Source organism: Panthera onca, chromosome B2 (assembly GCF_046562875.1).
Source record: "Panthera onca isolate mPanOnc1 chromosome B2, mPanOnc1 haplotype 2, whole genome shotgun sequence".
Lineage (NCBI taxonomy): Eukaryota > Metazoa > Chordata > Mammalia > Carnivora > Felidae > Panthera > Panthera onca.
Genome location: NC_138343.1, coordinates 9,685,471 through 9,700,667, shown reverse-complemented (window position 1 = coordinate 9,700,667; position 15,197 = coordinate 9,685,471). Strand labels below are relative to the sequence as shown.

At 38.5% G+C, this 15,197-nt stretch overlaps 1 protein-coding gene across 1 annotated transcript in view; it reads right to left on the bottom strand.

The window, feature by feature from the left end:
* Positions 1-15,197, bottom strand: part of LOC132666683 (uncharacterized) — a 47,094-nt gene that overhangs the window by 16,379 nt on the left and 15,518 nt on the right. The gene's annotated exons all lie outside the window — the stretch shown is intronic.

Sequence of the window (15,197 nt, the reverse complement as noted above, 5' to 3'; positions counted from 1 at the left end):
GCAAGCAGAGGAGGGAGACAGAATCAGAAGCAGGCTCCAGGCTCTGAGCTGTCAGCACAGAGCCTGACGTGGGGCTCGAACCCATGAACCACGAGATCATGACCTGAGCCAAAGTCGGACGCGTAACCAACAGAGCCACCCAGGCACCCATGTTTTGTGAGTACTTTAAAAAATTCTTTCAAAAACCAAATTATAGAGAATATTCTCCCTCTCATTCATTTCCTACATTTGCCTAGTTTCCCAATCACATCCCCAAAAGTCACTATTATTAATTTTTGAGACATCATTCCAGAGTGTTTTTATGAGTATATAAGCAAATACAAATATATTCTTATTTTTCTCCTTTTTTACACTGTTCTGTATCCTTTTAAAATTTAAAAGTACTGGGTGGGGGGGGGTTCTTTCTATATCAACCGTGTTCTTTTTCATTTTGTTTTTCCTCCATAATATTCTATTATATGGAAGTACCATAATTATCTCACTGCTATTGATGATGATCTAGGTTATTTCCAATCTTTCATTACCAAGCTACAAAAATAACACTGTGTGTCATTTTACACATTGTAAGTTTATTTGTAGGATAAATTCCTACAAGTGAAATCACTAAGTCTTTAATGAGTATATGTCAACATTCCTGACTGTTTTCTTTACGATAAAGTCAAAGGCATGAGATTGCCAGGTGTAAAGGCATAAATATTGTTAAGGTTTTTGATACTTACTGACAAATCATCCAGGAAGTTTGTACCAATTGAGCACCCACTTCTCTGAAATCTTGTCTGCACTAGAAACTATCTTTGTCTTTTTTAGCAAATCTTTGTTCATTTGATAGGTAAAGAATGATGTGTGTTTGTATAAACATATGTATAAATACTATGGTATACCATTTAACTATATATATATTATATTATGCATTATATTATATTTATATTATATTATATTATATTATATTATATTATATTATATTATATTATATATATGCATTTCTATAGCTATTAGTTTGAACTTGATTCCATAAAGTTTTTTTTCATTGCATGATCAGTGACTTGTTTGTTCATTTCCTTTCTCCACTTTTGAAGAATTTTTATTTTTGTTTGTTAACTTGCAATAAATAGCTTATATTTCTTAATATAAATAATGGCTTATGTTTATTACCTTGTTTAGGTGCTGCATAAGCAGTTTTAATTGTTTTTGCATATTGTAAATATTTTATCTGAGTTTGATATGTGTCTTTAATCCTTATTTAAACAGTATTTCCACTTATACATCTATAGAAGCTTTAAAAAGAATGTGATAAAATCTGTCTTTTATGGTTTTTGTTTGTTTGCTTTTAACACGTAAAAAAGCCCATGCCACTCTAAAATCAGAATAGTCATTCACCTTTATCTTTTTCTATTTCCTTAGGATTTTAAATAATTTTTAAAACCCAAATCAGCCATAAATATGAGTACATAAATACGGATACTTACAAATGGTTTATACCTACAATGTAACTATCTTTTCTGCTTTAAGAAAGTTTTTGTATACTTTTTTCTTTTTTAGAGAGCACAAATGGAGGTAAGGGGGTAGAGGGAGAATCCCAAGCAGGTTCCATGCCCAACACAGAGCCCAACACATGGCTTGATCCCATAACCCTAGGATCATGACCTCAGCTGAAATCAACAATCGGATGCTCAACCAACTGAGCCATCCAGGCACCCCTCTATCCTTATTTTTTAAAAACTATACTTAAAAAATACAGATAACTAAAAAAGGTAGCAAGGGGGACTAAGATTGTCCACCATCCCAGCAAACTGAGACAATCACTATTAACATCTAGAGCAAAACCAATTGGTTTTCTATGCATAAATGTATATACACATACCCATATATATTGGTTTTCTTTCTTTTTTTTTTTTTTTTTTTTTTTACAAAAAATGGTGTTATACTGTGCCTGCTTTTCCCCCACTGTTAGACAGATAGGTGAATCTCTTTCTAGGTCAATAACTACATTCTTATTACTAGTAATCCATTGTATGGAGGAGAGCTCCCTAATGAGATCATTTCACCTCCATGAGAAGGGAGCCTGGGCAGAAGCATTCCAGGAAAAACCTCATCTCTCTATTTGATGTTCATCTGGCCAGAATTTCCTACAGCAGTTTAAATCTATTGCTTCTCAAAAAAAGAAAAAAAGAAAAGAAAAGAAAATCACAAAACGGACTAACATAGTGGTCAATCATTAACCTGCCCCAACAAGACAGACAACTAAGAAAGAAAAAGCAAAAATCACTTTCTTTGCAAGACATGGTTCAAAATACTCCTCTAGACTTGGGTTCTTCCGTTTGCTTTCTCTCCTCCTTCCCATACCTTATTCTCTTCCCCCTACCAGTCAACATGCACAACTCCTTACAGATATTTTAAACTTAAGGGCCTTATTTATTTCTTAACAAAAATAATGACATGATTTGCTCTCCCAGAGATCTGACCTTAGGTTTGTTCTGGCTGCAAAACTAGTATAGACTATCCCATCAATTATGAATGTATTCATGTGTGTGAAGGCAATAGTAGGCCAGTGATAATGTTACCTTATTCTGGAGACTTACCCTTATAAATAAATAATGAGATGCTCCTGAGAAGCGCCTTTAGCAAAGGCAGGGGAAATGTTACTTCTCAGACTGAATGTTTTAAAGATTAAAAACTGATATATATATATATAAAAAAAAACTGATACCATAGTTTTCTCAATAGGATATAAACAATTTATGTGGGGGGAAAAAAAGGAAACGAAATGAACTGGAAATTCTATAATGTTAAATTGGGTGGCCAAAGTTCTCTAGCTGGCAGGTATAAGATCTAAGTGAATAATGGGGCACGTGGGTGGCTCAGTCAGTTGAGGGTCTGACTTCAGCTCAGGTCATGATCTCACAGTTTGTGAGTTCAAGCCCCGCATTGGGCTCACTGCTGTCAGCGGAAAACCCACTTCAGATCCTCTGTCCCCTCTCCCATACCCCTCCCCTGCTCACGCTCTCCCTCTCAAAAATAAATAAAACATTTAAAAAAATAAAATAAAATCGAAGGGAATAGATCAGAGGGCCTAAAATAGATTCTTGGAGATGCAGGGAAATTTCTCTCTCTACCTCCAAATATCTTATGCTGTACATTAATAATAAATAAATCACTACACTTAATTTTAGGTAAAGATATAATTTGTTATACAATGCTACATTCTCACCTATTAAACATAATATTGAAAAGTTGTAGGGGCACCTGGGTGGCTCAGTCAGTTAAGCATCCGACTTCGACTCGGGTCATGATCTTGCAGTCTGTGAGTTTGAGCCCCGCGTCAGGCCCTCTGCTGACATCTCAGAGCCTGGAACCTGTTTTGGATTCTGTGTCTCCCTCTCTCTCAGACCCTCCCCTGCTTGTGCTCTGTCTCTATTGCTCCCAAAAATAAATAAAACATAAAAAAATAATAATAAAAAGAAAAATTGTAGTCATTTCAATGAGAGTTATATAACTCAGCAGAATGTATGATAGATTTTTACTATTAAACATCACCTTCTTTTGTTTCAACTAACTCATACTAGGCTTAGGTATTAAAGCTAGATATTCAAATCCAGGTACTAATTCAAATAGCTTCACGAAGTACATAATGAGTGCTGACTTCCCGAGAGGAAATGTTCTGTGTTGTATATTCTAGTCCCATTGCTAGCAAAGTAGAAAATGCTTTGTGGTTGCCACTAGAGGGCAAATAGCCTTCTGGACTTCTCTTTGACCAAGGAGCATCTCTCCAGGCAGCCAAAGTTTCAATGTCTCATAAACCTAGTCTTAAATCGGCATTGTCCACTTTTAGTCAACCCTCAGTCTCCGCAAGCTAAGAACTTTTAAAATCAAGATTTAACTGTGCTCTTTCACCATTTTACCAAATGGCGAGATCTCCTCCCGAGTACATTAACTCCCGACCTTCTTATCCTAACCCTTTCTCCTCTAGCTCGTACACCTCACTGCTCTCCCACCAAGGTGAGCTAACGCCCCAGCATTCAACAGCATTCTTAGACCTCAGAGCGGCAGAAGACACCCTTTCCAGTCTGACTGATTCCTGCGTACCTTTCCAGCCCTATCTCCTACCTCACCCTCACTGATATCCCCTCTACACTCACAATGATTGGCAGTTCCTTAAACAGACGCTGTTACTCCACACCTCCGTGTGTTTGTTCAGGCTGTTCCTTCTATCGGGGATGTTGGGACTGCCGACCACATGTTTTCAAAGACTTGGTTCACGTATCGCCTGTGAGAAGCCTCACGGTCTCTGGTGATCCCTTTCTTCCCCTTCTTCCTTTTCCTAAGCAAGAGATTGAGTGTCTCTCTCCTCTGTGCTACCCCAGCATCTTGCACACATCTCTGTGAACAGTGCTAACTCTACTATTGGGATTATGTCTGGCGGAGTATGAACATTCAATCTATTTGGAAATGTAAACCCAACTGTTTTGTCTTTTCTTTGCTGCATTAGAAATTGTTAGAGGAGTTCTAGAAGGATAAAAGACAAACGACCCCTCTCCTGTCCAGGCAGCAGATTCCAGAAATTGTGGTTTTTGAATACTCTGGTCTTTCTGCCCTTGAATAAGGAGATACGGGATTTCTGCCTGACAAAAATTTGGACGTCATTCCTAGTTAAAAGAAATGATGAGGGTTTTAGTCATAAAGAAATATTTGGAATCTGGAGAGACTGAGGTAGACTGCAGAAGGTTTTGAGAGGCCAAACATTACTGCCCAGAATCAGAAAAGTGGTCTGAAAGTATAACCACTGCCAGGAGGTGCCCAGAGTGGGCTGGGAAAGAGTCCTATGAGGAGCACTGCTGAAGTGCTCAGAAGCCATAGTGAGACAGCTCAGCACAGCCCTCACCAGAGACATCTAGTTGAATGGGAGGCCTGCAGCTATTAGACAAATCATCATGGGGTGTGACCCTCAGCCTAGGATTAAGTCTTTTGTCTTGTGTTTTGTTTTGTTTTGTTTTGTTTTGTTTTGTTTTTCAAGCACAAACTACTCCTCAAAATTATCAAAGATAATCGAAAACAAGGAGTGTCTGAGAAACTGTCACAGGCAACACAGTCTTGCAGAAACATGGCAACTAAACGTAATGTGGTATTCTGGGTGATTTCCTGGGAGGGAAAGGGGCTACTAGATGAAAACAAAGGAAATCTGAATAAAGTGTAGACTTCTGTTAATAATAATTACCAGAATTGGTTCATCAATTATAATTATATATACAATTACTATGATATATAGGTATATATAACATACTATATATATATATATATATATATATATATATATATATATGTATATATATATATATATATATATATATATATGTATACATATATATATCATACTGAGGTAGGATGTTAACAACAGAGGAAACAGTGTGTAGGGTATATGGAATTTCTCTGTATTATGTTATCCAATGTCTCTGTAAATCTAAAAGTGTTCTAAAAACTAAAGTTTATGAAGAAGAAAAAAGGAGGAGGAAAAGGAGGGGTAGAAAGAAGAAGGAGGAGGAGGAGGAGCTGGAGGAGAAGGAGAAGGAAAAAGAGAAGGAGGAGAAAATAGAGAAAAAAAAAAACTAACCTGTGAGGATGTCCTCATAAACTCTTAAGGACACTGGAAGTACCCAAGGCACCTGCAGCCATGACTCCATGTGTGCAGGACCCATTCGTGCTGATATCCCCAGGGTCTGCTTTCCATATGCATCGGTGCATAGTTGTTGAGTTAAAATTTCTTTCCAATAAGGAAGTAGCAAGGGGTAGTAAAGAGAATGTTCTTCTGCTGATAAATAAAACTATAAAATGTGTTTTGTTTGCTTCAGTTGATAAAAAATTTTGTAGGGCTACCCAGTTCAACAGAGTTTGCCCTGACATTTAGAGAGAAAGTTACAAGGCAAACTATTATCTTAGTGAAGAAAAAAAAAAAAATCAACCTCCATTCTTCAAGAATGTTACCCTTTTCTGATATTCACCTGGAGGAAAACCATCCTTATAATAATAAAACTGAGGCAGAAAATACATAGAGATCAGATATAAAATGTCTAAATAGTTTTAAGTAAAGAGTGAAGGCTCAATTTCTTTTTCATATAAAAGGAAGCAAACATATTAAAATTCTCCTAAGTACATAGAGTGAAGTACATAGAGTGAAAATAGAAAGCGCTCACATAATGTACTTTTGATATAGAAATTGTTCTCTTGTAGGTCTTTTAGTTTAGTGAAGATTTCTTGGCAAACGATACTGATCACAAGTAGCATTTCTCCTATGAGGAGTATTTCAAAATAATTTGGAATATAGACATCGTATTTTTTAAAGTTTGTATATCTCATTATATTTGTCTTTCAATACAGCAATTTGGTAGAAATTTACACTCAAAAGAAGTGGAAGGTGTGGAAGAAAAGAAAGATGGCCAAAAAAATAAAGGTTTCAGATAATGAATTCAAAAGTATGTTCTCTGCCAGCATTCTGTGCATTGACTAAAGCAGTTGGGGTCGTGCTGATGACTCAGGACTCTGCTAAACTGTCTTGCTTATCACAAGGGAGGCTATCAACCACACAAATATATAGCTGTAACCCTCTCTCCTTGGCAAGGAAGTGAAAAGACCCAATAGATTCTTAGTTTGAATGGACAACCCACACTGATTCTTTTGATATGTTGTAAGAAAATGAAAAAGGTTATTTTTTTTGGTACTCTCAGAATAAATGTAAATCAGTGATGTTTCAAAATATACTTGCTTCCAGCTATACATGAAAATATATTCCAGATAATATATTAAACTATATTAATCCCAGATGATGCTAATTAATCACATGAGATGGATTCTCCATTTCTCTCTTAAAATGAACAAGAGGAATTAGTAAAAGGAGAGAACGAAGAAATAAATGTTATTACAGGCAACAGAGTGGAAAGAGCTCTAGGTCATATAGAGAGGAATAAAGGGGCACCTGGGTTAAAAAGGAGGCTCAGTTGGTTAAGTGTCTGACTTTGGCTCAAGTCATGATCTCACCGTTTGTGGGTTCGAGCCCCGTATCGGGTTCTGGCTATCAGCTCAGAGCCCATATCAGATCCTCTGGCCCCCTCTCTCTCTGCCCTTCCTCTGCTGCTTCTCTCTCTCTATCTCTCTCTTTCTCAAAATAAATCAATACGCTTAAAAGAGAGAGAGAGAGGAAAAAAGACTGGGTGGAGACCTTATCTGTGCCAACAACTGTATGAGTGAGCCACCGTGCCTACTCTATGGGTCTACTGTGCTTGGGAATTTTACATACATTTTATAATTTTCTTCACAACTTTAACAAATTAATTATTACCTATATTTTAGAAATGAGGACTGTGACAGAGAGTTTAGTAACTGGTCCAAGGTCACCCCCCCCCCCACGCCCACCTAGTAGAAGTAGACCCAGTGTCAAACCTAGATCTATTTGATCCTGTAGATTATGGAACCTCCTATATTATCCCTCCACGTTTCCCTGTCAAAATGATGATTTTAGATTGGAGATGTTGGTAAGTTCATTCATATTTGTAAGAGTTATTGAACATCGAACTCATTATTGAAGCTAATTGAACTTCATCAATGCCCTTACCTTTTTTGATCTATAATCTTTGCTGTATTTTCTGGTCCATAAAGAAAGATTTCTTTACTTTTTCCAAGTGCTACATGCTATATCATAAACCAGAGCAATCTGCAGTGTTTGCACTGATACCATAATGCTACCACTGCACTCAGAATGTTTATAGTAGTACTCAAAATCTGATTTCCTGTATATGTTTCCATTGCTCAGAAAGTTTTAATTCTTTAAATTTCTTGTGGTTCAGTATTATTGTTTCCAGTCGTCTGTAGACATTTTTCATCTTGCCTTTTAACTTCTTACAATATGAGTGGTGGTGGTTTTAAAGTCTATGTATGAAAACTCTATTATCTGGATCACCTGTGGGTCTATTTCTCTTGTCTATTTTTCTTCTGGAGTTTGGTGGCATGTTGTCACCTTGTTTGCCTGGTTATTATTGCTCACCAGACACTGTATATGGAAATTGTCAAGAGACTCTGAACGATGCTACATTCCTCCAGAGACAACATGCATATGCTTTTCCTAGACAGCTAGGTTAAGAGCACTAGGAACCTCTACACATCATCTGAAATTGAGCTTCTGTTCACTGTTGTTTCTGGGTATAGCCTTTCTGGGTCCAAACTGACTGCCTAAGGTATTTACCAAGATCCTCCTCCTTGGCAAACTGTGACCTCCAATTTTTGGTCTCCCACCTCCATGAATCTGTGAAAGCTTTCTCAGTTTGTATCATCTCAGCCACAGACTTCAGAATCACCAGTTACCTTGGGGTGCCTGGGTGGCTCAGTCGGTTAAGCGTTCGACTTTGGCTCAGGTCATGATCTCATGGTCTGTGAGTTCGAGCCCCGCATCAGGCTCTGTGCTGGCAGCTCAGAGCCTGGAGCCTGTTTTGGATTCTGTGTGTGTCTCTCTCTCTGCCCCTCCCCCATTCTCTCTCTCTCTCTCTCTCTCTCAAAAATAAATAGACATTAAAAAAAAAAAAAAAGAAAAAGGAAAGAATCCCCAATTACTTTTAGGGAAAAGGAAACCCAGATACCAGGTGCACCTCTATGGACTTTCATACTCTGTTAGATCTTGACCTCACAGTTCTTCATGCCTGGCTGGTTCTGCAATGATTTTAGATTTGTAATTTTTGTATTACTTAGTCTGGCTTCTCTAGCTGCTCTTGGTGGGAAGATAGGTCCAAAACAACCTAGTCTGTTAACCAGACAGTGTCAGTTGTGTTTTTTAATTATTTATTATCAATATAAAAATACACTTTCCAGTAAAAATTAAAGTATTTGGCTTCTCATAAAAATATAAAAGTTATAGTAAACTGACCCAAGTTTCCTGCATGTTAGCAATCTGCTGATCAGAGTAAGGGCTGTCACTTTGAGATGGATCAGGCATGATTCTAGTTCACAAGGCTTTCCGACAGCCTAGTTTATTACACCAGTCGCCATTGTTCATTTCTGCTACTTGCCTGGCCCCTAATGACATTTACTTTTGTGACCCCTACTTCCAGTGACTGTTTATAGTTTTGCAACAAGGATCCAAAAAGGCTAAATCAAGTTCCTTTCCCAGAAAATTAGCACCCAGCAGGAACAGATATTTTGCTTACCCCCACTGATAACCCTCAGAACTAAAGAAATTTCTGTCCACAGAATATAGTTGAGGTAAATCACGCAACATCATTTTTGTAATGTATTCTGCAACAAGTTTGCATCCATAAACATCTCTTTCTTACTTACTAACTCACAAATTTTGATTCTCTCAATCATGACCATGCAATTCTAATCTATATCAATTGCTTAAAGACTTACAATTTGTCCTTTAATTGAGTCTCATTTTCTTGGTTCCTCAATTGAGCTAATTAAATGTTTGTGCATGGAATTTTGCAAAAATTAATTTGGGTGATAGTGAATGTTCAGTTTGGGAGGAAAGGCCAACTTTCTCATGCGTTCTATCCGTGACTGGCAGGTATTCACTCTGTCTCTCACCCATCAAATACATTTGAGCAGGCACCCTATGCCAGGCACTGTCCTAAATACTGAAGATGCCACGGTGAATAAGACACAGGTCCTGAACCAGAGAAGCTCATGTAGTAGGAAGACAGACGTAAAAAAAAAAAACAAAAAACAATCTTTGCAACACTCCATGATGAATATTATAATTTGAGTTAGGAACAAAGAGCAATGGGAGGGACTAGGTACGTCTGAAGAGTAGGAAGAAAAAATAAAAGGCTTCACAGAGGAAGTAGCATTTCAATCTGCCCTTAAAATGATGATTTAGGTGTTAGGTAGAGAAGAGCAAGGAGGTCTTTATGGTTTCTTGTGTAAACTGTACTCCCCCAAAGCTCCCTCTGGTTTCCCTGCCTCAAATTCTTTCCTCTAGCTGATCCACTCTCTGTGCTGATCTTTCCAAAGCAAAATCCGATCATTGGTTTCCCATCCTCTCCACAATTAATTCAGACCCTTCAACTGATATCCAAGGCCATTGTCATTTCGAGCCCTCTCCCCTACATCCAGTCACGCTTCCATGTCATTTGCATGTGTTTTCCTCTGTCCCATGCATGGCTTCTATGCTTCCTTCCACAGTACTCTAAAAATACCTCTATTGGCAACTGCCCACTGTGCAGTAAAGCCTGATTATCTGATCTGGGTTCCTTTTTTTTTTTTTTTTTTAATGTTTATTTATTATTGAGAGCCAGAGAGAGCCAGAGCATGAGCATGGGAGGGGCAGAGAGAGGAGGAGACACGGAACCCGAAGCAGGCTCCAGGCTCCGAGCTGTCAGCACAGAGCCTGACACGGGCCTCGAACTCACAAATTGTGAGATCATGACCTGAGTCGAAATCAGATGCTTAACCGACTGAGCCACCCAGGCGACCCTGATCTGGGTTCACTTAAAAGACCGAGAGGTCTATAGAGCTCAGTTCAGTGCTTAGCACAGAGATGTTCCCAATATCTATTGGGGGTGAATGAATGAATCAAAAGGAACATCGTGATGCTTACTATAGCTAGAGGTGAAGGGAGAATAGATAAATTGGAAGGAAATGAAATACACAAAGTACTACCTATGTAAAAAAGATGATTATATCTCAGAGTATTATATACACATTTTCCTTTAGATGATACTGCTACATCTCTGAGATACTATTCTTCAGTTAAATCCAGGAGTGTATCCTAGCAAATAGCTGTTTCAACATTTCGACTTAAAAGAACCCTCATTAAGTTCTGATAATAAAGGAAAATACCAGATGACCTGACAGTAACATCACCAATATAAATGCCTTGAAATAAAACATAATGATAGTTATATCCTTGAAGTCAAGGTTTTTCCCAGGCTTCCATCTTTGCTATTTCTATTTACTATTCCTGATTCTAAATCTCGGCCACTGTCCATTAGGTCTGAGGTCTTTATAGCTCTAACTCTGGTCCCAATTTTCCTCAAAAGTTGGAGTTTTAGACACAATTCGGTATCTTGGATCAGATCCGGGGAAAGAAAAAAGAACATTACTGAAAAGCCTGGTGAAATCCAAAAGAAGTCTGTAGTTAATAGTAATATAACAAGATTAAGTTATTAATCATCACAGAGGTACCACGGTTTTGTAAGATGTTAGCACCTGGGGAAACTGAGTAGAGGCTACACAGGAACCTTCTGTTCTATCTTTGCAACTTTCTGTACACCTAAAACTATTCCAAGTAAAAAGTTGATGTTTTTTAAAAAAAAAAAGTTGGAGTGTTAGAAGAATTATGTTCAGAGCATACCTACCAACTACAGAGAAATCAAATTCACTCAGAGTTTGACCCATGATATAATCCTGCAACGTGCTATGTCTTAGCTCCCCCACCCCTAAAATGCAGGGTACTGATGGCTTCCTTTACAAACATCCTTCTGTGCTCTCTTTGCCTTCCAAACTGACCAGATTTTGTATTTGTATTTGCTTGTTTGTTTTTAGTTTTTATTTAAATCCTAGTTAGTCAACATACAGTGTGATACTTGTTTCCAGGTATACAGTATGGTGATTCAACACTTCCATATACTTGGCATTCATCACAAGTACCCTCCTTCATACCCATCACCCGTTGTATTTGTATCCTCGGGAAAATTCACGTGTCTTGTTTTTTATGCTTCTTGTCTTCACCTAGAACTGATATTCCCAGGATCCCTCATTAAACTAGAAATGTCACTGGGAAGTAAGCCATATTCTTTTAATAATAACACTAAATGAAGGACAGCAAAAAATATAAAACATTTACGGTAGAAATTCTTTGGCAGTGTATTTCTTTTTCTTTTTTTTCTTTTCTTCTTTTTTTGTACCAGTAATTCATGTTTCATGTTGTGGAATTCAAGTTGTGAAAAATTCAGAGAGTAAAGACAAAGCATTATTTTGTTTTTATTGTTATAAATGAATACTTAATTTGATAAATAAGGGGGAAAGGAAACATTCAATGTATTGTCATTATGTGGCATTTAAGGTGACTGTGGAAACAGAACGAAATGCTGAATTATGTTATGATAAGCAGATGTTTCTAGGGAACGTCAGGTAAACAATACACAGCTTAACATAGCAGGAAGCGTGTTTTACCAGGTTACTCCCGTGGTTTGTGCCTATACAAATACAATCTGCATAATTGAGAACCAACATTTTAAACATCCAGTGACTTGACAACTCAGATAATTAGCAAAACTGGTTGTATAATCTGCATTGTAGAGAAGCTAAGTTTAATAATAAAGTTAGTGGGGCGGCTGGGTGACTCAATCGGTTAAGTGTCCGACTTCAGCTCAGGTCATGATCTCATGGTCCATGAGTTCGAGCCCCGCCTCGGGCTCTGTGCTGACAGCTCAGACCCTGGAGCCTGCTTCAGATTTTGTGTCTCCCTCTCTCTTTCTCTCTGCCACCCCCCACCCCCCCATCCCCACTTATACTTTCTCTCTCTCTCTCAAAAATAAATTAAAAAAAGTTTTAAACGTAATAAAATTAGTAAATGATCCATTCTTCCAAAGATCACAAGCCAGTAAAGGGGCCTCTTCTCCCCGAAGCCACCAAGAAGATCACTCTTCCCCAGAATTTGGGAAAATATCATGCTCATATATGTGGTTCTCAAATCCACAGGCAAAAAGGATCAAAGAGAGGAGGGACTAGAGGGATGACCCAAATGGGAAGAATTTTGTTTGACCCCTACAAAGCAAATGGACAAGTGAGGAGAGCAGACCCATAACCAGAGTTTTGGGGTGGCTCTCAGAGCTGTTTCCTGCCCACAGTCAGGGAAGTATAAAAATACAGGTGACCTCACAGAACACCTGGCAAACACCTGATGAGGCTAGACAGAGCTGAAAGGAGGGTGACAGATAAAAGGTGTTCTAAATAACAGACCTCAGTGTCACGTGTGCTGGCTGCAGAGGGTGCCCGAGGTGCCCTGGGCATGCCACAGAGAGCTGTGCCAAACTGAGGATAGAATGTATCCATTAATCCACAGGCACTCCATTAGAGCTCATTCATTCATTTTGTGTATCCTATTTACAAGGAAATCCAGGAATACATTGAAATGATGAGTAAGAACGAGAGAGAAAGTTTTTTTCTTACTCAGAGATTAAAACAAATATCTTTCTACAATGCCTTCTACCAGTTGGAAAGCAGGCTCTTTGGAGAGCTGCATCAACCCATCAAATCACTGAAAACAGAGAACAAAAGTCTCTTCTTGGAAGAAGTTACTATACGGTACCCTCACAGACTAAATTTAGAAGCAGGTGGTAATTTTTTTTTTTTTATGCAAACGCACATGTTTCCGTGTGAATACATCAAATTAAGAAGGTTTCCTTTTTTCTATGCTTGCTGTCCCAGGGTACAAAGGATAACCTGGACGATGAGGTAGATAAAATAGCTCCCATTTCTAGTGGGTTTTTCCCTTGTGAGATTTCTTCCAGTCTGTACCAAGTTAACAGCATTTGACCTGCCTAAGGCACTCCCTGCTCTTTGAAATTATTTCTTCCTTTGACTCCCTTTTCCAGTGGCCACCCTTCTCACACTGTTTTCTACCCCTTTCTCATCTCCCCAACCTTTGAACACTGATACAAAACATGATCCTTGGACCGGCCCTCTCTAGCTACACTCTCTCCCCAGAAGATGGCGTCCAGTCTTGGCTTACACACCCTTGATGTGAAGACAATCACTCCCAAATTTACGTCACCAGCACAAACATTTCCCTTGAACTCCACATTTAGATATTCAATTACCTACCCAACAGTGCAATTTGGATGTTTAGCAATTATTTCAGTTGAAGATGCACAGAACTGAACTGTTCTTACCCCAACCCAGCTTCTCACATGGAGTTCTCCACCAATAAATGTCACTTCCATCCTTCCAGTTGTTAAGATCAAAAACTACAGAAGTTTTTCACTTCTCTTTCTTCTCACAACCCACATTCATTCCATAGGCCAATACCTCAGGCCAAAGTTTCAAAATACTATATCTAATTATTTCTCACCACCTCTACTGAATCAACCTGGTCAAAGCCTGGATTATAACAGCAGCTTCCTGCCCACCTGTCCTTTTATCCTATAGAATGGTGTCAACACAGAAGCCACAGGCTCTCCACCATGTTTCTCAATATCCCCTTGACCACTACTTAAAAATTAGCTTGAAGGCAGGGGCGCCTGGGTGGCTCAGTCTGTTAAGCGTCTGACTTCGGCTCAAGTCATGATCTCACGGTTCATGGGTTCGAGCCCTGCATCATCCGGCTCTGTGCTGACAGCTCAGAGCCTGGAGCCTGCTTTGGATTCTGTGTCTCCCTCTCTCTCTCTGCCTCTCCCCCAACTCACACTCTGTCTGTCTCTCTCTCTCTCATTAATAAACATTAAAAAAAATTTTTTTTAATTAGCTTGAAGGCTTTGCTATTATTCTTCAGGAAGGTAAGTCACGATGGCTCGCAACCTAACTCTTTTTGGAAACTACACCCCAAATGAACAAATTAATTAATTATCACAAGCATGGAATGCTGGAGTTGCACGGAACCTTAGGGATCAAGCTGTTCTAGCCTCTCATTGCACGGACAGACCAGGAAGTAAAGGCAAAAAGATCAGATGAGCTTGGCCCCGTTGGCGGTACAGCTAGGACTGAGGTTTACTGTGCTGGCCTTATCACTTCTCCAGAGCCGGCAATCCAGGAATTTTTCAGAATATCTTGCAAATTGTAAATCACAGCCCCCTCCCCCAATTAGCTGAGTTTTTTCTTGTTTGCTATATGTATTTAATGTACAGCCATTTGATGAGTTTGGTGATAAGTGTACATCCATGAAACCATCATACAATCTATGCCATAAACATATTTATCGCTTCCAAAAACTTCCTCCTCCTTCTTTATTATTACTATTTAGTGGTAGTAGCAGTATGTGTGTGTGTGATAAGAACACTTTACGTAACGTTTTTCCTCTTAGTGAATTTTTAACTACACAATGCATTGTTGACCACAGGTACTATGCTTTACTTCTATCTGCAGATCTCTAGAATTCATTCATCTCGCGTAACCGACACTTTGCGCCCTCCGAATCTATCTTCAGTTAACTTATAATTACAGAAGTTACATAGTTCAGCTTTAGGAAAGGATGCCACGTGTAACTTTGGTTTTAAAATAAA